Raw genomic sequence first — 26,332 nt, forward strand, 5'->3', positions numbered from 1 at the left:
TTTATGGAGATGATTAGGTTTGAAAACACCTCATGTTCTAATGTTGACAATCTGTTGAACTCATTCTTCTTGTGTTCTAAATGTTCTGGACACCATTGCTCCTGTTAAGGTTAAAATGGTTAGAAATAGGCGCCATGGAGAAATGATGACTCGGTCAGGGCACAGAAGAAGGAGTGCTGGAGGGTTGAATGGAAATGGAGCAAGTCTAAGCTTCAGATTCATTATGAGATTTAAAAAGAACAGTTGTGTGTGTTTAACCAGATTTTGCGTAGAACAAGGGAGAGGTATTTTTCAGAAATGACTGCAAAGTGCAGTAACAACTCTCGTGTCCTGTTTGCCACAGCTAACAGGTTGACCAACGCTCCTGCTCCATTGCCTTCAGAACCAGATTCCACATCAAAGTGCAGTGAGTTTGCAATATTCTTTAATGACGAGGTTCAGGGCATTAAACACTCCAGACACCTAGAGCTGACACATTTCACACCTGTCACTGACAAAACAGTCCAAGAGACCATCTCCAGTCTGAGTTCAGCTACATGTTGCCTTGACAAGTTGCCCACTAGATTTCTAAACTCTGTGCTGAGCAGTTTTTTACCCCAGCTCACTCACTTAGTTAATATTTCACTACAATCTGGAACATTTTCCAGGGCCTTGAAAACTGCTGTCATTAGGCCTCTCCTAAAGAAGAGTAGTCTTGATGCCACAGTACTGAACTATCAGCCCATATCAAATCTGCCGTTTTTAGGTAAAGTCCTTGAGACAGTTGTTTACTAACAGCTCTGTGATTTTCTTCTACTGAACAACTGTTTTGATGATTTCCAGTCTGGTTTCAGGTCCCATCACAGCACTGAGACTGCTCTGATCAAAGTGACCAATGACATCTGTCTGAACACTGGCACAGGTACAGGAACAGTCTGAGTCCTGCTGGATCTGAGTGCTGCATTTGACACAGTCCATCATGTGATCTTGTTCCAGAGGTTAGAGGACTGGGTAGGCATCTGTGGTCCTGCCCTGAAATGGTTCAAGTCCTACCTTGAGCACAGGAAGTATTTTGTTCAAATCGGAAACTGTGTGTCAAACCAAATGGCAGTGACCTGTGGGGTCCCCCAGGGGTCCATCCTAGGACCCCTCTTGTTCAATCTTTACATGTTGCCCCTGGGCCACTTAATACGCAGTAATAACGTATCCTACCATAACTATGCAGACGACACTCAGATTTACATCTGGCTGACAGCAGGTGAACATGGGCCTGTGGACTCACTCTGTGACTGCCTCCAACAGATCACTGTGTGAATGCAAAACAACTTTTTCCAACTAAACTCAGACAAGACTGAAGTCATTTTCTTTGGCCCACAAAAACCCAGAGAAAGTGTCAGCAGTCATCTGGATTCCCTTACTTTAAAAGCAGTGTTGGGCAGTAGCGCTAGTAAGTTACTACAATTTTCAGTAGCTTGGCGGTAATGTCACTATTTTCTGAATCAAGTAACATTTCAGTAGCTTAACTCTTTTATTGATCAAGTAGCGCTACTTTTATAGATGCTATTTTTATATGGTTTAACACAGTGGGGAAGCAGTTTGTAGACTAGGAAATTTAATTATATAATCCACAACACAAGCAGTCAAGATTGGTTGGAATGGGACACACATGCTGACCACACAGGACTCACTACAAACCAGGCGTTTCGCCCGGAGTGGGCGTGATTTACTGGAACGTCGTCGTGCACATTCTTGGAAGTGCCGTGCCCACGCATAGCAAAATCTGGGCAGTGATAGAGCTTTTCCCCACTTCCTGTTCTCCAACATCCTTCCACGTCGTTGCTGACGGTACCAAAGAGTGGACAGCGGATAGGGTATGGAGCGGACCAGGTGCGTCATGTGGGGCTGAGTTTTCATGGTGGAGTTGGAGATGAGACTCGCACCGTGCACCTGTCGGATGACGGTGTTCACGTCAATGTAGAGGGAAGTGGTGTTCTGCAGAACATCCGATGGTTGTTGACTGAGGTGTGTGGGCGTTGATCACCACAAAGGCTCTTTTCAGTGCTGCCAAACCCACAGTAAAGAGCATTACAGCTGGATTCCCTCTTAAAAACAACTTAGAGTTTTACAAAATGAACCCAACCAGACTGCTCATTGAGACAGTATTTTTTCCAAATAAAAATAGGAAATGCACAATGATCTTACAACTATGACAACAAAGTTATTTAGAACAACAAACAAATTTTGGTTCCACAGATGAACATGTGACCAGTATCAGTGGGTCAGTGAGCCCGTTTCCATTGCACATCTTAGAACATTAAAGTCCAAACTGTCCAAAACACAAACATGCCTGTCCATGTGTCTTTTCCAGTCCAGTCCTTGTCCATTGTCCAAACCTAAAGTCTTTGTCTAGTCTAGTGACAGATCACCATGGCAGTAGACTGGTTTGGTGTACATCCCTAAAATGAGTCCAGGGTGCTCCAACACTAAAACAATAGTTCCACCTGAAGAACAACAACAAACAAAAAACCACCCAGGAGGGAACTCATGACCCCCTGGAAAGACTTCACACCCCCAGTTTGACAAACACTGCACTAAAGGAACCAGTTTGTCTGTGGTGTAGGGGTCCCTGGCGAAGTGGGTATACTCTCAATTTTTGCTTTCTTTCTTTCTTTTTTTTTTTTTTTTAAGAAGTCCAAAAAAACACCCTGTTTTAGAAACAGTGACATGTCAGACTACACTATTTAGTTTACCCACAATCTGTCTGTAGCATTTGTTCACTATTAGAAAAGGATCCTGACTTAATCAGGAGCAGTTTGTAGGTTTTACTGATCACACACGCAGCTGCATGAATGGAAATGGATTCAACATGAGGCAAACATAGGATTAAAGTTATTTTTGAACATTTGTTTAAATAAAATTCTTAAATCTGACGTTGACAATGTATCCTTGTTCATATTTCACCTTAAATAAATTACTGTCTTCCACACATCAAAACCAATCAGATAAACTCAAAAGCACACTGTCCACAATGTCCATGATGTGTGTGATGCAGGACAGGACAGAAATGTTTTTTGTTTTTGTTTTTTTTTCGTTGTTGTGTAACTCCATATTCCATCTATGCTTTAAATACATTTTTTCATGAGAAATCCATAATATTTTTGTGAAAATATACATTTTAGTCGTGTCCCTGGGTTCTCACTCAGCCCTGTTACCCTAACACATTCTCCCCTCTGAAAAATTTGGAACATTCCACAAGTCCCATGTTCAACAGGAAGTTACATCAGCTGGATTTTCTGAAGACCATGGGAAGATCAAAACTAAGTTCTTTCTTTTTTTTTTCTGTATATTTGATGATATTGTAACTGTGACTGAGAAGGTTAATCTCAACGCTCTGTCCTGTTACCAAATTATTTCTTAGATGTTATTTGTTTATCTTAAAAATATTTTTTTGCAAATCACAAGAATGTGCTCAGTGTCATCATGCTATTACCATGAATGCCATGTGGCTGTATTTCATGAATTTGCTAATTCTGTGCTAAAAACTCATTCCTGTTACTTTCAGTCCTGTTACTCAAATAAAGAGTAACAGGACTGAGTAACAGTAACAGGAGTGAGTAGCGTCCTCTGGTTTATTGATTTATTAGTGAATGTTACTCAATATAATACTATTCACTTGATTTTAAAGTTTTACAGTTGAAATTACTGAAGTTGTTGACCTTTAAGATCAGTCTTACAATAGTAATACTGTAGTTACAGTGAACCAATCCACCACTAAGTGCTGCAGAAAAGCAGCGTCGCTATTGTGCTCAACGCAATGCTGACCCAGAGAGGAGAGAGATATTTAGAGAAGGACCGAGATAAATATGGGAAGGACCTGGAGTCAGGCACTAAGAAATGTTCGTCAGAAGTGGGCCTTATATGTGCAATTATGACATAACTAATTATAGATGTAACAAAATAAGCAGGAATTCAAACAGGTTGTAGAAATCCACTGGATTTTTGCCCAAATGAATATAAAGATAGCTTTGCAGCACCTGAAGGGTTTGAATTCAAACTGTATGAACTATTAGGGTCCAAATACACAAATAAATGAACCAAAGATTAATAAAAGTGGGTTTAGACAAATATGAGCCCTTTCAGTCAAATGGGCACTACTACTACAGCTGAACCTGGCTGTGTGCACTGCTGGGTTCTGTGTCCATGAAGACATCCTTTGGTAACTGTTTGAGGACATTGTGTGTATCATCCCACCCTGAGGCCAGTCACAGGTCATCACAGAGAGACTGAGAAAGAAGTCTGGGCCAACAAACATAAGTTTATTGCAATTCTAGCTAAAACACTAGTTTTTGCAACACACAACATGCATGAACAGCCACGTACACACACGCACACATACACACTCACACACACACAAAACACACATACACACACCCACACATGGCTATGCACACACACGTGCATGTACGCGCACACACACACATACACAAAAGACACACACACACACACACACACACACACACACATACACACACACACACACACACCCTTTATGAAGTTTTTTCCAACTGAATGCAAAAAAATTTGTCCATATTTGACATTAAAGAGTTAATGCTAACAAACAAATGTGTTCTACAGTTTATTCCCTAATCCAATGAGAACTGAATCGATAAGTGGTAGGAATAATAAAATGGGAATCATTAAATTCTTATCAATTCCCGTCCCTACTGGCTGGAGGTCATTACTTGATCAGCCTCCTGAGCCTTGGCCACTCCATGGCTCAGGGAGTCATCCAATAACCGAAGGGTTGGCGGTTCAAATCCCACTCTGTCATGTGCTGTTGTGTCCTTGGGCAAGACACTTCACCCTCCTTGCCTCCAGTGCTGCGACACACTGGTGTATGAATGTGTATGAATGTTCAGTGGTGGTTGGAGGGGCCATAGGCATGAACTGGCAGCCATGCTTCTGTCAGTCTGCTCCAGGGCAGCTGTGGACACACATGTAGTTTTACACACATGTAGTTTTACCACCACAAGAGTGTGAATGTGTGAGTGAATGAATAATGGATCCACTGTACGCGCTTTGAGTATGCATTCATAGAAAAGCCCTGTATAAATCTAATCCATTATTATCATTATTATTAACATCCTCCAGTGACCTCATAACAGTGTCTGTCAATGCCAAGAGAAAGTGGTTAAGAAGAGTAAATAGGAAGTTATTTTTTGGCCTTTTCCAGTACAACCGCAGCTACAGCACATCCTGTGAGTCATACTCACTCTGAGTTAATACCTGGAGTGATCTGAGGAGGGTGTTTATAACTGTGTTTCCTGTAAAAGGAGTAAAAACAGCCAACAGATATTAGTAATGGGTATTAATTACAAACTTATGTGCAGTAATCTAACCATCGTCCTAGGACATTGTAAATACGTCACGTATCTTCCCGGAGCAATGGTCTGTAACTGAACATTACACAATATCACAGTGTATGTGGGTAAAAGGTGCTGAGTGGGGCTTATTTTTGGCAAGGCCTGCAAACTGCAATGTTATTCATGCAGGTGTCATACACCAGTGAGATGCAGTCATCATGAAATCATCATTCCTACCAGTCCACCTGTGCCCGCTTGATGCAGGGATTATATACCCAGGCCCTTTGTTTCATTCACGCTCTCTGCTCCAGTTTTACAGGCCACCAGCTTCAGTAGCACACTTACATGCTTGTATCGAGATGTTTGGCTTTTATTTTGGCTTGATTCAGTTTTCTATCGTATCAATAAATCTAAATTTATCAGTTAATTGTGGTCTTGTGTCCATCATTATGTTTGGCTCACGAGGCAGCTGTAACAATACTCTTTTGGGTTCATTTATTTGGAGATCTGACTCTGAAAGAGTCAGTGCCTCACCAGCCATGAACCTCACCGTACACCACTGTCATACACTATATGGACACCACAAATAACCATCTACTTCCTTCGCATCTCACTTAGGGGGAGAATTTCCCATTAAACTAAGGAAATTTTTATGCTTATATGGGCCATTCCACCGAATGGGTGTCATTTGCTTGTTATAACTCTTCCAAATTAAACTTAATTTTTGATCATTTTTCAACACTGAATCTAATAACACACATATTTAACTATTCAAAATGTGCATTGGTCAATCTCAGGCAACTTTATTTCATTTTTTACAAGGTTTTTAAGCAGAACATGTTTGCATTTTTCTCAGTCCTGTTATCAAAACTCATGTGACATTTAAAAAGCACACTTAAAAACTTGTCAACTAATTCCTTTGTTTTCCTCTCAACAGAGTGTTTATTTTAAAGAAATGGTTGGTTACATGTTAAAATAATTAATATTTGTGACCAAAAAATCATTATATATGCATGCAAGTTGTAATTTTCTTAAAACTGCAAAGTCATTTTTTCATTTTAAAGGAGACCCAAACCTCAAATTTATCAAAAATTTTCATGATGCAATTCATTAAATACTTGGACAAAGAATGGACCACACATAATTGAAAAAATCTGGTGGTTTATCTTCATTTAAAAAAAAAAAAAAAAAAAAAAGTTATTTAGTAACAGGAATGAACATTGGGTAACAGGAATGCATGTCCATTTGAGTGTGTGTGTGTTAGGGTGGTCCAAAAATTTTTTTTTAAGTTTCTCTGGATTAGAACCCTGCATTTGGTTCCATATCTGGCCAAATTACTTCGGTCCAAATTTTATGCAAATTAATTAATATTTAGAGGTTGCACAAGACACGTGAAGATTGCTCTATATACTATAACATAAGTAGCCAAATGAATAAGGCATATAAGAATTTTATTCTCAAAATCAAACTGCAACTTGCATAAAAATGTTACTTAGAAAGTTCAGCAACCACTGTTGGTTTATTGAAATTACAAAAAATGTTCCTGTATTCTTTAATGACTTGGAGCCAGTACTGTTTGTGATCTGCATTTTTTGTTCAGCTACAGTTGAAGTCTTGAATAAGCTTCACCCCTCTTTCAGCAACATCATTGACAACTTTTCTGGAATGCACAGTTTTAGCAGCCTTCTGAAAGTCTGCATCATCAGCCCAGTCTTCTGGAGGAATTCTGAAGAATGTTTGTGGCAGGTCCAAAGTTTCAAAGAAAAGCATGGTGCTGGTGGGGACAAATTCACTGATCTGCTTCCCTTCATAATCTACTTGATTAAGGGCATCCCAACGCTTTAGTGGAACCCCTGAACCTTCATTTTCCATCATGTTGTGAACCATCAGCTGCTTCTGCTCTTGTGTCACACTGGAGTCACAGAATGCCAGGACGACCAATTCTTCACTCCAGTACCACAGATGTGGGCGGCCTTACTTCATACATATATTGCTAGAGGAAGCACTCAAACCTTGGTTTTGATAGTACTGCTGCTTCTCTTACAGGTCAGCTCGGCTATGCTGAAAATGAACAATTAGTCAGTTTTCAGGAAACTTCCAGCAACCTGTGCAACCTCTAAAACATCTCCTTTTTCTTCCAAATGTTTTCCTAATTAATCTTTTGAATGCCAAAACCTAATGCAGGGCTTGAATTGAAGTTATCTGAAACTTTTTTTTTACCATGATTGTTGGACCACCCGAGTGTGTGTGTGTGTGTGTGTGTGTGTGTTTGTCTGCATGTTTGTTTTTGTGTGTCTTTTGTGTGTGTATGTGTGTGTGTGTGTGCGTACGTGCACGTGTGTGTGCATGGCCATGTGTGCGTGTGTGTATGTGTGTGTGTGTGTGTCTGTGTGTGTGTGTGTGTGTGTGTACATGGCTGTTCATGCATGTTGTGTGTTGCAAAAACTAGTGTTTTAGCTAGAATTGCAATAAACTTATGTTTGTTGGCCCAGACTTCTTTCTCAGTCTCTCTGTGATGACCTGTGACTGGCCTCAGGGTGGGATGATACACACAATGTCCTCAAACAGTAACCAAAGGATGTCTTCATGGACGCAGAACCCAGCAGTGCACACAGCCAGGTTCAGCTGTAGTAGTAGTGCCCATTTGACTGAAAGGGCTCATATTTGTCTAAACCCACTTTTATTAGTTTGTGGTTCATTTATTTGTGTATTTGGACCCTAATAGTTCATACAGTTTGAATTTGAACCCTCCAGGTGCTGCAAAGCTATCTTTATATTCATTTGGGCAAAAATCCAGTGGATTTCTACAACCTGTTTGAATTCCTGCGTAATTTGTTACATCTATAACTAGTTCTGTCACAACATTTGCACATATAAGGCCCACTTCTGACGAACACTTCTTAGTGCCTGACTCCAGGTCCTTCCCATATTTATCTCGGTCCTTCTCTAAATATCTCTCTCCTCTCTGGGTCAGCATTGCGTTGAGCACAATAGCGACGCTGCTTTTCTGCAGCACTTAGTGGTGGATTGGTTCACTGTAACTACAGTATTACTATTGTAAGACTGATCTTAAAGGTCAACAACTTCAGTAATTTCAACTGTAAAACTTTAAAATCAAGTGAATAGTATTATATTGAGTAACAGTCACTAATAAATCAGTAAACCAGAGGACGCTACTCACTCCTGTTACTGTTACTCAGTCCTGTTACTCTTTATTTGAGTAACAGGACTGAAAGTAACAGGAATGAGTTTTTAGCACAGAATTAGCAAATTCATGAAATACAGCCACATGGCATTCATGGTAATAGCATGATGACACTGAGCACATTCTTGTGATTTGCAAAAAAATATTTTTAAGATAAACAAATAATGGCTAAGAAATAATTTTGGTAACAGGACAGAGCGTTGAGATTAACCCTCTCAGTCACAGTTACAATATCATCAAATATACAGAAAAAAAAAAATGAAAGAACTTAGTTTTGATCTTCCCATGGCCTTCAGAAAATCCAGCTGATGTAACTTCCTGTTGAACATGGGACTTGTGGAATGTTCCAAATTTTTCAGAGGGGAGAATGTGTTAGGGTAACAGGGCTGAGTGAGAACCCAGGGACACGACTAAAATGTATATTTTCACAAAAATATTATGGATTTCTCATGGAAAAAAATGTATTTAAAGCATAGATGGAATATGGAGTCACACAACAATGCAAAAAAAAAATAAAAATTCTGAAGTATTTTAATCATTATATTTCATGGTAAAGTGTAGCATTAGAGAATGGGGACAGGTAACAAATGCTATTTTTTCAGTGTTCTAGGTAGTTTTTATTGATGTTTTCAAATAAATATTTTAAATTTGCAATTAGGTCAATGTGCAGGACACTTTGCTTAATAGTAAAATGTATTTTACAGTTGATTTTCATGCACATTTATACATATAATGTCCTGGGGACGGAAATGGCACCCATTTGGTGGAATGGCCCATATCTCAAATCAGTATGAATAGGACGTCTTAAGAGCTGTAGCTATGATGTGTCCCAATAATTTTGTTCATATAGTTTATAAACATCAACATTTATCCCAATATAAAACTATGCTGTGACATTTGTCATTATTGTTTTGTATTCCAGACCCCTGTCAGAAAAGAAACACCTGAATTCAATGTGTCCACATACCTTTGTCCATGTAGTGTACTTAACATCAGTAGACATAATCTGACCTTTTAATGACTGAATCCACATTTTATTGTAGTAAAAGACAAGGGTAATGTAATGTATTGTCCATGAGTTCAGTTTACCACAGCTGTTTCATTTCCCTTTCTGTGGACTGTCACTGGTTTCCAGTAAAGCGGTTCATGTCATATCACGTGAACCTTGACTGTAAAATAAAGCAATTTATGTATGTTTAGTCAGACTCATGATTTATTGCAAAACCTGCTTCTGAGATTTCATTCATTGACAGTAGATCTGAAAAAGTTACCAGAATCTAGTGCAATACAACCAAGCATGCTCATGACATACCACAGGGTTTTACAGTAACTTACTGGCAGCACAGGATAAACATGACAAATGATCTGAAAACAAGAAGTAACTAAAGATGATTAATGTAGTACAGTCAAATGCCCAATATTTGCCTCTGGGAGACAGTGAAGTAGAAGAATAAAGCTGTATGAAATAGAAAAACTCACTTAAATTATGAATACACCACTATTTATGACAGCTTTAAATACTTCTATCAAGTACATTGAGTGTTGTTTGTGATAAACTTAAGAAGGAAGATAATGTTTAACAAAAACACATAAAGGAGCACTTAATACTTCAGCTAAATAAATAGATTTTTTTACAGACTTATTTTAGAAAATGGCCTGTTTTTGCTGGATATTCAACCACTAACAGTTTATAAAGTATTATATGAGCACAAGTCTAAACATTTGCAACATACACATGAATGCAGCGGTAAAATGAGTCCAAAAACATCACATTTAATAGTAAAACACTGACAAGGACCATTTGACAGCACAATGAATGTTTTTACTTGCCAGGTACAAGAGATACATTTTGTTTTTAATCCTTAAATACAGTAGTAGAAAAAAGCTGTTTGGACACCCTTAAAATTCTACACAATCTCAACAATTATCATGAAATATTTGTGGGAAAAATTATTTTTGTGTTTCAAAAGATGTGGCTGCATCAGACAGGCATGTCACGGGGGTGGTTAGGACCCAAACACAACACACATAGAAGCGAGAATCAGTTCTGAATCATATTTATTTTTGAACCCTCAGTACATGGGAGCAGAGGAGGAGACATGGTTCCAGGGTAGCAGGCGGGAGGGTAAACCAGTGTGACCATGGACCAGGACAGAGGATAGGCAGACTGACTGTGAGACAGGCAGACAGACAGACGTGGTCCAGGGTCAGGCGGAGGTCTAGAACAGGAACGTGAGAAAAGAACAGAGCAGGAATGTCTAGCAGCTACTGAGGAACAATCTGGCAGAGAACTGAGAGCAGAGGAGTGAATATATACTGGCAGCAGTGTAAATTTTGTCACCAATTTTTCAATTTAGTCTTCAAGTTCCATATTAGTCTTAGTCATATTTAATCATTCACATATCATTTTTTGTTAGTCATGTTTTAGATGACTAAAAGTCTCAACATTTTAGTCTACTTTTAGTCAATCGAGAACTCAAGGTATTTCAGTCTAGTTTTACTCAAAACATTTTAGTATTTTTTTTATTTTTTATTTCAGGGATGATTTTTGTTTACCATTCCAGTTGGATTGTGTTTCACACAGCTAAAAAATATTGATTAAATGTCATAATAAAATGGAAAAACAAATGTCTTGAATGATTTGAATTGAATGACTGAATGAATCTTCAACACAACTTTGCTAGAAGTGTCTGGTTCGTTGTTGTTCGTTGACACATTTCCACTTCTTCTGACAAAATTTTATTTAGAATCACCAAACACATTTTTAAAAAACAAACAAAAGAACTGTTGTTACATTGTACAACTGTTACAGCTACAGACTCTCATATCTGAGCAGACACAAGTTAAAATATAATAAAAACTTAAAAGGACAGAACTACTGTAGACCTAAAATACACTATATGTTGGGTTTGGTTCTGTACTTGACATTACAGTAGAACAAATGCAAGTTTGTTCTGAACAGAAATAATGACACAAAACTAGAATAGACCCACAGTTAAGAAAAATCCATTCCGAGATGAAGGTCTACAAAAAAATGTGTCTTTGAATTAGGGGGTTTTAAAGTGAAAACATAAACACAGCAAACACCTATAAACAACACAGTCATGAGCAGGTATCATCAGCCCTGGTCAGCGGCTCACAGCTGGGCAGAGCCCCTCAGACCTCAGATCCAGTACCGAGTAAGGCGTCCATCAGCTCCCAGCTACATCTCTCTCTCTCTCTCTCTCTCTCTCCCCCCCCCTTCTCTCTCTCTAAAGTCACTCAGTACACACATCAAACCGCAGCTATCTTCGTCTGGACAGGTTTCCTCTTGTGTAGATGAAAACCAGGGAGTTTTTGTTCGGTTTTTATTTCATGCAAAACATTTTAATCTTGTTTTTATTCATTGACAATAAGGCGAATCAACACAGTCTTAGTCAGCCTTTTTAGACCATCGGTGCAGTCTCGTCATCGTCTCGTCTTCGTCATGGGAAAACGGGTCGTTAACAAACATATTTCATCTCATCTCATCTGATAAAAATGAACACTAACTGTCAGCCTGATGAGCTGCAGCTGTTTGCACAGGTGATCAGACTTGGCCGATAAGGTGGGTGTGGCTGACTGAGTGAGAGGGAGCAGACAGGTGGACAGGGATTGGCTGAAAGGTGTGGCATGGTGAGGGAGAGGAAAGCAGCAGAGAGTCACAGGTGAAAACAGTGATTGAAATGAGGTGACGGGGTTAGGAAGCAAATGGCAAAGAAACAAACTGTGACAAGGCAGACAAATGCAAATGAAAAGTAAACATTGACAGCTCATTTGAAAGATAATAAGCTCTAGTTTTAGAAAATGTCTTTATTTTGTGGCTGAAATACAATCAAAACTCATAATAGTCCCATTCGCTATCCAGGCAATTCTTTCACGGATTATATTCTGGTGCTCACTAATACTGTACATTAACTTAATGATTCTGTTTAGGACAGTGGCGGCTGCTCGTCTTTCAGACAGGGGAAGCTCATTGTTAGCTTACATCAAAAAAAAAAAAAAAAAAAATTGTCAAGTTATTTAAACATACATTCGGCCCTCTGTTCCTTTTTAAGAAAATGCTCAGTGACCTCATCGTACCAAGTAGGCGTCTTTTCCAGGGACTGGACCAGTGTCCTCTGAATGTCCAGCAGAGCTGGGCTGCTTAGATTGCCTTGGCCCAGTGTGTTGTGGGTGTAAGACTTCAGCCTTTTTGAACAAGAGATGCTCCTTTCACTCCGACCTAGCCGACAGTTTGATTGATTTAACTATCTACAAAACGATATTAAACTCGAACAAGAAATGAATAAATGATGTAACTGAAACAAGAAAATGCTGAAATTATGTTAAATTGAAACAAGGAAGTACAATGAGTGTGTTTTATTTACAGTGCAAGAAATGAACGAGTAATTTCTTAGTGGTTTTTCTCTCGATTTCACAGCAGAATGTGCAACGGTATTAAACTGAACTGTGTCAGTGAAGGAGTAGATCTCAAAATAGCTGTCAATCAAACGGGATTCAGCCTTTCGACTGATCCTCCAATCAGCACATGGGATTCTGGCGTCCAGTCCGGCCGAGCTCCGCCAGAGATGCCCGGTGTCTGGGGGCGGGACAACATCGTGGCATTTATCCAATTACCGTCCAGTTTTGAGGCAATGAAAAAAACTGTTCCACTCAGTCCTGTTGAAGCCCATAGACACCCGGCGTCTACGGGCAAATGCACTGAGCAGAGATCGAATGAGAAAACAGCGCAGCGGGAATGTATGAGAAGTAGGGATGGGAATTGAGAACCGGTTCTTTTTTGAGAACTGGTTCCCAGTAGCTCGATTCCTTGGAATCGTTTGCCTGCCTGCTTAACGATTCTGCTTATCGATTCTGCCTTCGTTGTGCATGTGCGATGACGTCACACGTACGCTGCATTGTTTTGGTCAGAATGTAGCCAACATGGTGTTGAGGAACAAACGGTCTAAAAAGATGACACCAGGTCCACTTATTGGAGCACTTACAAAGCTTCCATGTCTTCTAAAGGGTGATATCCCTCCAATATCCTCAAACATTTGTCCACAGCATGTGAATCATTTACAGGAATGTCACATATTTGATACTCTGCAGCGCTTGTGAATGTAGCGGCAGAGTGAACGCTGGGCCGGTTCCGGTGTGGGCAACAAACGTCGTAACTCCTCAAATAGAAGTTTCCGAAGGTAAGAAGGGAAAGGAAATGAGGTGCACAACAATGGGAGACAAGCCGAGCCGAGTTGAACTGGTTCCACGTAGTAGAAATGCGGCAATAGAGGAATTAGTAAAGCGTCTTTAGTTTCACTTTCACTGTACGCCCCCCCCCCCCCCCCCAAAACCGGCCCGGTGTGATCTGTTATTATTTGTTCAAACTGTATATGTTATATTTTCTGTGCAGAGATGGAAATATAAAAGACAGTTAATACAAACACACCCGTTTGTACTCTTTTATTCCCTCACCCAATGAGAATTGATAAGAGAATCGATAAGAGAATCGGCTCGATAAGCAATATCGATAATGGAATCGGAATCGGTAAATTCTTAACGATTCTCATCCCTAATGAGAAGTGAACAACATCGCGTCCATTGATTTGTGATAAAGCTGATTCTGAACGAACTCGTCTTTGAGATGAACGTGTTCAAACACATTTGTAGTCAATAAAATGTCAACACAACCGTACATATTTAACCATTTAATTTTCGTAATTTTAGGGGAAGCCGGGCTTCCCTTGCAGTCTATGAGAAATCGCCACTGGTTTAGGAGAATCTAAGCCTTCTAACAAGGTATAGCATGTCTGTATTGTAGAAATTAATTTATGTAGAGTAGTGGAAAAAGTTTTTGGACATCCTTAATTTAAAAAAAAAATCTCATGATTTTGGTGGAATATGTGCAGAAAAATCTTTTTTGTTTCAAACGGTGTGGCTTCATCAGACAAACAAATGCATATTGTGGCATATTTGCCACATTGCATTGTGGGTATTGGGCATGTTGTTGAATATGTGTTATTTTTATGTGCAGGGGTTCAGCAGGGTTGTGGTGTTAGTGTTAATTTTGAGTTAATGTGTGTATGGCGATGTTTATAGGCCATTTTGTGTTTGTTTTCGTATTTCTGTAGAGCTGCACGATGAGTGAAAGCCATAGGCTGAACAATGCCTTTCCTTTTCATCTATGATTGTGATTGTCTTGATCAATATAAATCCTTATGCCCTGTTAAATTACAAGCACATCCTGTGCTGGCAAATTCCATTAAGCTAACTTCCTGCCTAACTTCCATCCACACTACACTGGTGTCAGAAGTGGAATTGTTGAATGTCATCTACAATGACAGACACTGAGGAGCTCATCGCACACCTGGAAGTTGCTGAAGGGGCGCCCCCAAAAGACATATCAGCAGACACCAAGAAACAATGTGCCTAGTGCAATGCCAGATGAGGCCAGTGGTGTCAAACCGAAGGAAAGGACTCGCCAACAGAAGAGCCTGCAGTCAGCCAAGCTACAGGCCAATATGACGACAGACACCAAGTTCACCTTCAGCTGTGTCGCAACTGTGCCCTCTCAAGTTTGAGTTTGAAGCTTTAATTTATTTATTTTATATTATTTTATTATATTGACTTGCCAGCCAAGTCTCTCTCCTGACATGTAAGATGTTAAGACAGTCGTTTTAATTCAGTCTTTTGTATGTGCTCGAGTCTTTGTTTTTGGTTATTTAGTTTTTGTCTTTTTGTTATCCCTCAAACTACACACAAAGGATACAAGTCTTAATTAAATAAACACTCTACACATTAAATGAAAGAAAAAGAAATCCCACATTTAAACCATTCAAAATTCAAAATCATATATTAAACAATGCAGGCACAAAAACTCACAAATTCAAAGCACAAATTCAAACACCTAGTTTCCCCCCCAAAGTCCAAACTCAAAAAAATCCACCAACCAATCAAAATCCAAACTCAAAATTTCCACCTTAGGTTATCAGTCTTTTAAGAGAAAAAGGTAAAAAAAAAAACAAACAAACAAACAAAAAAAACAGTTCAGTTTGTTTAAACAAAAAATTCCACTTTGGGTTATCCACAATTTCTCAAAAAAAGAAAAAAAAATAATAATTCAGTTTGCCTCAGTTCCTTAGTAAAATAAATAAAAAACAAGTGCACAGTTCCAATTCAGGGCTTTTAAAAAAAAAAAAAAAAAGAGAGAAGGCAAAATAATGAGTTACTCACACTCTGTCCTCCACTATCTTGTCGCTTAGTCAGTCAGTCCGTCAGTCAGTCCAGTCAGTTTGGAATCCAGTCTGGGTTATTGCTGCTGGAGCACTGGTATGAAAGGGTGACTGGCTTCTCCTGCAGTGGAATGGACGGATGGATGTGATGAACCAATGGGAGAACGGACAGAGATGAATGTAGTTGGGAAGCGATATGAATGGTTAAGCGGACGTTGTAGCGGGGTTGAACTGCCACTTAACCAAGTTGTCCCACTATCGATGGTGGTATGCTCCTCCCCTACCAGAGAGCACCAAGTGGAGCACCATAAAGCTGTCACGGTACAATGGGGAGGAGCCACCAGAGACCTACATCATCCAATCACAGTTGGCAGCCCAAGTTAATGGCTGGTCCATGGAAGAAGGAGCAGTACATGTGGCCCTCTCCCTGGAAGGCAAAGCCCTACAGATCCTGACTGATCTGCAGCCAAAAGAGCAGCTCGACTGCACTTCAACAACACTTTGGCCACTGTATTGACACTGAGGGTGCTAGAGACAAGCTGTACAGCCGCTGACGGAGAATGGGAGAAGGGTTGGATCCCTACTTTGCTGATATACAACGCTACGCACGCCAGGGGTATCCAACTTTCAGCCCTGCAGCACAGGAAGAGCTGGCGCTCCAGACTTTCATATGTGGACTCCAACCAGGGTGCCTTCAAGAGCATATCCGACTAGCCTCCCCCAGAGCCCTGTCCACAGTGTTGAGGGAAGCAGAACGGTCAGAACTGGTCCTGGCTTCAAAAGAGCACTCCTTTGCCAGGGCATGCCAGTCTTACTCTGCAGACTGTGAGGGGAGTAGTGATGAGGGAAGCCAAGCTGTTGACTCATCCCCAAGGCGGCCCCAGCAGGCCCCCAAGCAAGCAGCGCAGCACTCATTGGAGAGATGTTATCAGTGTGGGGAGCCTGGCCACATCGCATGCTACTGCCCGGCACCGTTAACAGTTAAACTAGAGCGGGGGGGGGGGGCTTAATGGGGTGCTTGGGGCATTGCATAAGCCAAAGAGCATGCGGTTGAACTCAAAAAGGCCTGAGGGGGTACAGAAGGGGGTTTTGGGCTTGTCCTGCTATGCTACAGGGACCTGATTGTAACCACTGGCCAAGTCTATTGTGGAAAACCAGTGTGCCCCACAGAGGGCATCAAGACTTTCCTCAATGCAAGGAAGAGGGAAGGCAGCCTTTACTGCCTCATAGTCAGAAGGAGGGATGTGACAGTACCTCTAGTGGACCAGTACATCATCCAAAAGGGGTATGTCATGTGAAAGGACGTTGGTGCAGTCCAGGTCACCGTCATGGGCTTAGAAAACCGACTGGTACTTATGTAACAACGACCTCACATCTGTCTGCTCCTGCTCAGTCCGTACAGACAGATCCAATGACTCCACCCTATTTAGCAATGGGGTGGCCGTTACCTGGGAGGACACAGCAGCTGTGGGGGACCTCACCTCTGTCACACTAACAGGTAGACTGACAACCTGTGAAGCACTGATGATCCCAAGACCAGTCTGTGGGTAAAGGAGAACATCAGTAGTCCCAAGATTGACCACTGGGATGTAAACTGTGCCCCGGACAACCTGTACTAACCAGGGAGAGGCCAACAGCCCAGCTGGCAAACCGGACTCAGGGGGCTCAAACAGCGCAGTTGAGCCAGAAAACTGTTCTGAGCAGGTCCTTGATACCAGCTTCATCACTCCAACAGGTATGCGTACAGGTCACTTACCCCTGACCCTCACAGTGCCAGTGAGGCTTGTGGGGGCCTGGGCAGCAGACTGGTGACACTCCTGCAAGGTGTCATTAACTATACCAGGTGCCTGCAACACAGAAGGGGAGTCGAAAAGCAAAGGGCCAAATGCTCCAAAGAGCTTACGATAGCATCAATGAATCGCATTCATCCCAAGGATTCCAGGGACAACAGACACAGCACTAGGGGGGTCCTTAACTATGAGGATCCCACAGCAGGACATCACCTTGCCACAAAGCTCCCCATCTAGCTCTAAATAACCAATGTACGGAATGGCTAGGCCATTAGCTGCTTGCAGCTGTAGCCAGTGGCGGGATCGAAGGTGATCATAGCCCCAAGGTACAAAATGTGACAAAAAGAAGCTCTCAGTGACTGTGGACACCATAGAACCAGTGTCCACCAAACATGAGACGGTGAGCCCACCAAGCAGAACATCAATGTTTGGACATGGAGCAACTAGCCCAGCCACTGCACCATTCTGTGAACCTATGGACTCCCCAACTGAACTGTGGCTCTGCAACGCAGTGGGCTTCAGATTTCTGGCTGATGGGAAGATTGAGGACGCCTGGCAGTGCTGGAGTTCAAGCCAGTGACTGACTGAGTCCGGCCACGGGGGGGCACCCGCTCATTGTCGCAGTCTCGGGCAAAATGGCCTGGTTGGTGGCACCTTCTACACAGGAAAGGGCCACTGTGAGAAGTTTGACCTTGTGAGCGGGGAGCCTGCAGGGAGGCTACAGTCTGAGTAAGCTGGCTAAGCTGCTCCTGTTGACACTTCAAGGCATCCATCAGGTCATCCAAGTCTGGTGATGGTGAAGCAACAGGAGGGACTGGATGGACACGACCATGCACCCCACACTGTAGGCCAAGAGCTGATGGTAGAGAAGAACTACGCCCCCTAGCACCCCCTGGAAAACCCTCCCTTTCCTATCTAATAGGCTCATTACGAAGTTCCAACAAAGTAGCAGTGGGCTAGCGATGCACAACCTGCTTGAGCTCCCGACGAAAAGCACTATCAAGCACATGCTCTATGAACTGGTTGCGAAGGAGGACCTCTGCATTAGGCATCCCATCAGGTGCACGCTGCTTAACTTGCTCCATTAAAGCCATAAGGGCAAAGGAGAATTCCTGTAGTGTCTCACCCTCAAGCTGGTGCCTGGAAAAGAAAGCCTGCTGCAGGGTAACATACGATTGAGAGCAACCATAGAACTCTTTCAATATGGTGATAACTTTGCCAGGGTCTCCTCGCTCTACATGAGGGCAGAACCTGACCTCCTCCTTCATCTTTCCTTCCAGATGATCAAAGCTGAACAGAGCCTGGTCAGCAGTGAATAGGTGGCGGGCACACACACATGCCTGCACCTCCTCCGCCCACTCAGTGATCCCCATACCTGTCCTCCCACTCAGTGATCCCCATACCTGTCCTCCCACTCAGTGATCCCCATACCTGTCCTCCCATTGAATGTGGGACATCTACGATTTCGGGGTATGAACACCAGTCGCTCTGTGACAGCACTGGTGGCACCAGCAGATGAGGCCTGACTGGCTGGAGCAGAGGACACTGAAGCAGCCCCACCAGAGCCCAACAACGAAGCAGCCTGCTACTGAAGAAGCTGCTGGTTGTCCGTTTTAAGCTTTAGCACTAGCTCCCTAAGCTGCTGCAACTCCTCCTCCATAGTGACAGATGGTAAGCTAAACTAGGGGCTCAAAAAACACAAGAAAAAGAATAAGTGGGGTGAATCCATAAATGACTGCTACTGTTTTGGCTATACAACAAAAAAAACAAACTAGTTAAACACAAAAATTACAATACAATATGAAAAAACTGAAGACAGAGAAAACAGGAAAGAAATAATCAAATGCGTCTCTACCCTTTTAAACGTGGATCCTGCTGACAACGCCAAATAAAATGGCAGTGAGCGGCGAATCAAATGATTAAAGTTTGTCCGACAATGCCACCCAGGGGAATTTCACCCCTGGGAAAATTATACAAGTAAATAAAAAATAAATAAAAATAAAATAAATAAAAACAGTTAAGATAAAACTAAGATGTCATACCCACCAGGCCTTCAGCCAGCATTCAGGGAGATGAAAACAGTGAGGACAGGGCTGCGGACTTACCACGGCGGCAGGAAACCAAAAAATAGGGGGAAGGGTCCACCACCACACCTATGACATTACACATAAAAAAAACAACAAAAGGAAACTGTGAAAAATGCCACCACCAGATTGGACTGCCACTCAGATACACAGCACCTGCACCACAAAGAAAAACCAAACATTAATAAAACAGCCTGAGTGCCTCGGGTCACAGGTGGGTGACGATGAACAGTTAAAACTCACACACACACACACACACACACACATTCAACATCTCAGTGAGAACATAAACAAAGGAAATTGTAAAGTAAATTTAAACAATAAAGAAACTATACAAGACACATAAAAAAACAGTCTACGCCCTCTGCAGGTGGAGGATCAGGCCCAGGAACACAAGAGGAAGCCAGAGTTTCACAGGAGGGGGATGCGGGGCAAACCAAGGTCTGGTGGCTAAAAGCCTGGAGCAACTGGAGACAGTCGGGCCGAACCCAAATTGGCCGCAATACAGCACCAAACAGAGATGATATCCAGTATCCAAAACCCAAACCAGCAAAGCCAAAACAGCAACAGTCAATGGACGTGATGGCTGATGACAGGCCACCACTTACTGCACCACAGCGTCACGGAGGACAGGAGGAGGAGAACTGCAGTTACCCGCAGCCAACAAAAGTGGACCATGCTACTCCCCCACCAAGCCTCCAGCGGGGCAATCCGTCCCTCCAACACCAACTGTAGTCACGCTGAGGGATGAGTGCTCCGATGCCCACCGCGCTAAACAAAAGGCTCCGCCACGCCAAGCTGCAGTCACAGCCACACTGGCTCAAAGGACTGGAAGGAGAGGGTCAGGTGTGACCACTCACCTGGTTATAAAGGCACGTCCGGCACCGCCCCACAATTAAAGTATGGTGCGGCTGGTGCAGTGCCATGTAGTGGCAAGGAGGGAGACAGCCTCCAGCTACATACTGATCTAAGATGTTGAATAATTGTTGTTCCACTGATCCTATCAATACATGTAGTCGAGGTAAAATACAGTTTGTCATCTTTTCATGGTCATCAGATATGACCCATTTGGATGTTCAGAGGCTTCGTAATAAAAATGGAAACACCATCATCTTCTACAACATTGATTTGCCAGTAAAACCCGTGGAGTTGGATCAATGACAGTGGATGGACACACTTGTTTTTATGTTCAGTTGATGATATATTTGTTGTAAAAATCACTTTTTCCACATTTTTTTCTGATTTGATCCAATGACCTTTGAATTACTCTGAGCTTTTATGAACATCTACATAATGAGTGAATTAAATATAGGAAACTACCTGATTTTCATGGAAAAATGCAAAATGCAGAGGAAAATGTATTTATAATAAATGGTGATCAATTACTTTGGAAAGACAAAAAAAGAAAAAAGCTGTAACAAAAATAATTGTGGGTCTTTAAGCATCTGATAGGTTTTGTATGTTCTATTCTGAATAAAATATGGGTGTATGAGATTTACAAATGATTGCATGATGTGTTTCTTTAAAATTCATATAGCCTAGCATCCCAGCTTTTTTTTTTTTTTTTTTTTTTTTAATTTCAGGTGTAAATAACTGTCATACAAATCTCTCTCAAATCCTAATTAATACACATTATTTACAGTTGTACTTTGAAGTTACAAAAACTGGTCAATGACGCATTAAAATTGCATCACCACTATACATTACTTTGTTCTACTTGTATCCTTCCCAGAATTTTGCCCCCCCCCCAACACACACACACACACCCGTTGCATGCATGAGTTCCAGTTATACCAGACTACGTGAGGAACTAGACTTTAAAGAACTGTCTGTACAGTGCGGTGCAACGGTGAATCAAGTCATGAGACAGTGTGACTCAGCATCAGCATCACTTTCACAAAAGCATCGATGTACAGACATTAGCACTGATTCACAGAAAGAGGCGCCAGCATGGACAAAAAACAGACTGCATCTAATTGATGACAAATTCAAGAACCTGAAGTTTGACTTTGCCATGGTTTGACTGAACTACCCCAAAAGGACAGTTATTTTGTTTAATTTGGTTTACAATTATTATCTTTAATTTTAAATTCAAAATCAGTCTCTGGGTAGGCAGGGTATCAGTGAACAGGAGGGGCGATCAGGTGGAGGTATTACCTCTGCTGACCCTTTCACTTGTTTTGTGATGTTTTATACCAAGTTTTATTCAATACATGTCAGATGTTTTTAACTGTGCTGCTTCTTGTTATGGGGTCAGAGGTCACACTAAATAGTGACTTTAACCTTCAGAGCACATTTAGTTCAGTTTTCTGTGTCTTTTAAGGCTGTGCATATATTTCCTGTATTTTCTTGTTGTTTCTGGAGAGAATGAGAAATAAATGTGTTTGCTCATTTTAACTCTGCAAATGCAAGATAAATATGGTCCAGGATATGGGGGAAATAACACCCTTGAATCTGAACACTTTAAGAATCCTGGAAGGAAATTTGACATGTTGAAGATAATTCAAGTGTCATGATTGTGTGAAAGATAGGACTCATGTGCACGGCGCTGAAGGGGGAAATAGATTTTATTAACTGAACAAATTAAAACTGAGGAAACAACAAAAACCGGAGGGAAGAAGCAGTTAGAGTCCGATGATGGAGAAAGTCGGGTTATGGTGGGTGATATGGTGCAATGATCCTGCACTGCACAACAGGTGAAAGAAATGTGTCTGATAGTTGAGGGAAGAATGGACAGGGAGGAGCCAGCGGCCACGCCGGAACCAACCGTGACACCAAGAACATAAATATATTTAAATTTATCTTAGATATACAAATATCAAAAATAGAAACAAATTCACACTTAGATTAATATTCAGAAAAACAATATACATACTGAATAAACGGTAATATGAAATATGCAATTTATAAAGATGTATGATGAATTCAGATTTAAGGTTCACAGTTCAGAATAATGTAACACTAGCACGTTGACCCGTGGGGAACCATGGGTCATATTAATACAGATATCTAGGGACTGCAGTTAATAAATGTGTCCAGGGCTCTAGAGCGCGACCAATTTCACAATGGTAAAGTTAAAAAAAAATCTGAGGTTGCACTGGTGCAACCAGCCGTTGGAGGGTTAAAAAAAGTCTCTTTGACTCTGAGAGTCTCCCTGTGGTTGAACAACAGACACACATTAGGCTCATACAGAGCCCTATAAAGAGAGTTATGACACGCTTTGATGTCCCTGCTCTGGTGATCACATGGCTCACATAAGCCTGAATAGTTCCAAACAAACTAAACACTCCCATGTCATTTAATGGGAGAAACAGCAGTGAGCATGGTAAATCTCAAAATAAACCACACACAACTGTTGTGTCACTACTGTATGTATTGTTGTGTGTGTTATACTTTTGAGTAGTGGGGTTGACCACTGAAAGGACTGACTGTATTACTTTGAAAACTTAAATTTTGGGGGGACAGGTTGGTGTTAGCCTGGGTAGGCTACTCACATGAGAGGTCCTAACTTTACAAGTTCATTCATTCTGCAATTGTACTGTACTGGTAAGGAGATGGACAATTTTTCCATTTATAAGTTTTACTATTATAGGACTGAGGTACAAGCATAAAACAGTGTTTATCTGTGAACACTGTGTGTCTGCCAAGCTCTGCTCTGATAACACACACAATACATTAACCAGCGGAGAGCATAGTGGCTAACTTAGCATGTTAGCATTAGCACAGATGCTACACTCATTAAAAACTCCATCCATCCATCCGTCCATCCATCCGTCCATCCATCCGTCCATCCATCCATCCATCCATTCATTTTCTTCCACTTATCCGGGGCCGGGTTGCGGGGGCAAGAGTCTAAGCAGGGATGCCCAGACTTCCCTCTCCCCTGACTCCTCCTCCAGCTCTTCCGGGGGGGACCCCAAGGTGTTCCCAGGCCAGCCCAGCGACATAGTCTCTCCAGCGTGTCCTAGGTCTTCCCCGAAGTCTCCTCCCGGCGCGACATGCCCGGAACACCTCCCCAGGGAGGTGTCCAGGAGACATCTGAAACAGATACCCGAGCCACCTCAGCTGGCCCCTCCTGATGTGGAGGAGCAGCGGCTCTACTCTGAGCTCCTCCCTGGTGACTGAGCTCCTCACCCCATCGCTAAGTTATGTTGAGCCGCAGTCACTTAGTATACATACAACACTCACTGTTTTTTGGTTTAAAATTGATTTATTAGCACTTCAATAATACACTGTCACTAGATGGAACATGCTCATTTAGTTTACATTGTTTGTAGTGATGTTTGGAGATGTGCCGAGGCTTCGAAGCGTGTGTCGAATAATGGAGGGGGCGTTTCCGTGAAGCGCGTGTCAAGGCTTGCTTCATTTAGGGGAGGAGCCGAAAATGATGACGTCCGAAGCCTTACTGTCCGGTTGTACCACGTGACAACTTCAGGAAGTGGTTCAGAGGTGGTTCTATGTGATTCAGGTTTGACAGCAATACAAACCCCTCAGGCTCTGTTCAACATGTGAGTTTATGAGAGAGTTAGGGTCAGTGCAGAGTTTGAACAGAGTTTGGATAGTTTGGAAACTACAGTTTGGATAGAGTTTATATAGTTTGGAGTTAGTTTGAAGAGTTTAGAGGGAGAGATCATTTGAAGATTTAGGAGAGTGAGAAGAGAAGGATGAGTAAAAGGATGGAGCCAGCTAAGAAGAGGATTTCCCCTGGGTGGGAACATTTGGATTTGATAACTCCGAATAAGGTAAACTAAATCTAACATAATTTCAGACACATAAGGTTTGCTTATCTGGAGTACTGGGAGAGACAAAAAAATTACTGTACCCCAATTTATATAATCTTGTTCTTGTGTTTTTGTGCATCTTCTGTACCATATGAAAGGGTGTTTTCAAATGCCAAAGAGGTTGTGTCAAAAAAATAAAAATAAAAAAAATCACCTCAAACCAAAACTGTTGACAAACTGATATTTCTGAAATCAATCAGTCAATCAAATCAAATCTCCCCTGTCCTGTACATCATTGTCCAAGTTACACAAGCATGCTCAGTGTCCTCTTCCTAGTTCCACAAGTATTTTCACTGTCTTCTGCCTGCTTAAGCCCATGCCATTTTCCTAAAGTGGCAAAAAAAAAAAAAAAAACATTACACAACCTCCCACATATGATACTACCATTTGGGGGAAATTTACACACACAGAATACATTCAAAAATACTTTATTATACACATATGTGATAATCCGCCGGCATGCGCGGAATGCCCTGCGACACCAAAACTGCACAATATCTGAACAAAGTATTTTATTTGTGTTTGTTCGTTTGTTTAATTGTAGTTGTAAATTGTAAGATTATTTTGGGGCCAAAAACCGATCGTAAGTGCGTAAATAATTCAATATCATCGTCACGTCATGGACTAGCCCACTGTAACAGCTGGGTGCCCACCTGAGTCTGAGTCCTGCTGAAGCACTCACACAGATCTGCTTCTGTTTTATTTCCATAAACTGTTGAGTTTTAGCTGCAAAATTGTAACATATGGTAATAGTCCTCACTTTTGAGACTGAGAGATATATATTTTACATTGTAGAAAATGCACATCTTTTACAGTAGCCTAATGCAGCCTACTATACACAGAATAGGTGCAGTCTGAGTCTAGTCTAATTAGTCATATAAATTTATTGAATGAAAATAAGCAACTGCCAGCCCACAGTTTTCAAATAATTTTAACAAGGTATTTCCAAGGACTTGCTTGGAATGTGGAGTCTGGAAAATAATGATAATACTGAATGATAATAATAATGATAATACTGAATAATAATAATACTGATAATGATACTAATGATGATAATACTGAATAATAATAATACTGATAATGATACTAATGATGATAATACTGAATGATAATAATAAATATAGTAATAATAAGGATGAAGATGTAACATTAGTATTATACATTTTTTTTGGAAACTCAGTGACACTTTTCATTGGATTTTGTATTCATTCCATACACACTGGTGGCAAACTACTGTTGTAGCCACATCTGCCCACCACCAACCACTCGCTCACCCCTTACATTCCCTCATAGATAATAAAATAACTTGACATGCATGGTGTGTATGTGGGTGTATTTGTTGTATTTCTTATATATTTTATTGTTTTGTTATTTAGTTTGAAGATGCCTCGCAAACAAAGACACATTAAACAAAAAAGAAAGGAACTACTTGAAGCTGATAAAAGTAGCAGATACCTTACCAACTGGGTGAAAAAAACTACTACAGGTAAGCACAATATAAGGAATAACATGACATACTATTCATGGGCATTAGGCACACCATTCACACACATTAATTATCTTCCTAATACTTCCTAATACTAATTATCTTAGGTGTACTTAACTTTTGGGGTGGTGCACCGAAGAAAACAGTTCAACGCACCAGTGGAAAAAGTTAGTCTAGATTCCTGGTTAAAGAACTGAAACATGAATCACTACAGTAATTTTCCATTTGAAGGATCTGAACTATTTACTGAGTTATGCTGCATTTCCACTACGTGGACTCGACTTTACTCGGATACCATGCAGGTACTATTCCTGGAGACCGTTTCCATTACAGGACTCTACCAACTTTAGAGTACCTGCTTGTCATAGCGACATTGCGCTGCTTCTGTGACATCTGCTCAGAGAGTTGCTGA

This window comes from Sphaeramia orbicularis, chromosome 9 (genome assembly GCF_902148855.1).
Source record: "Sphaeramia orbicularis chromosome 9, fSphaOr1.1, whole genome shotgun sequence".
NCBI lineage: Eukaryota > Metazoa > Chordata > Actinopteri > Kurtiformes > Apogonidae > Sphaeramia > Sphaeramia orbicularis.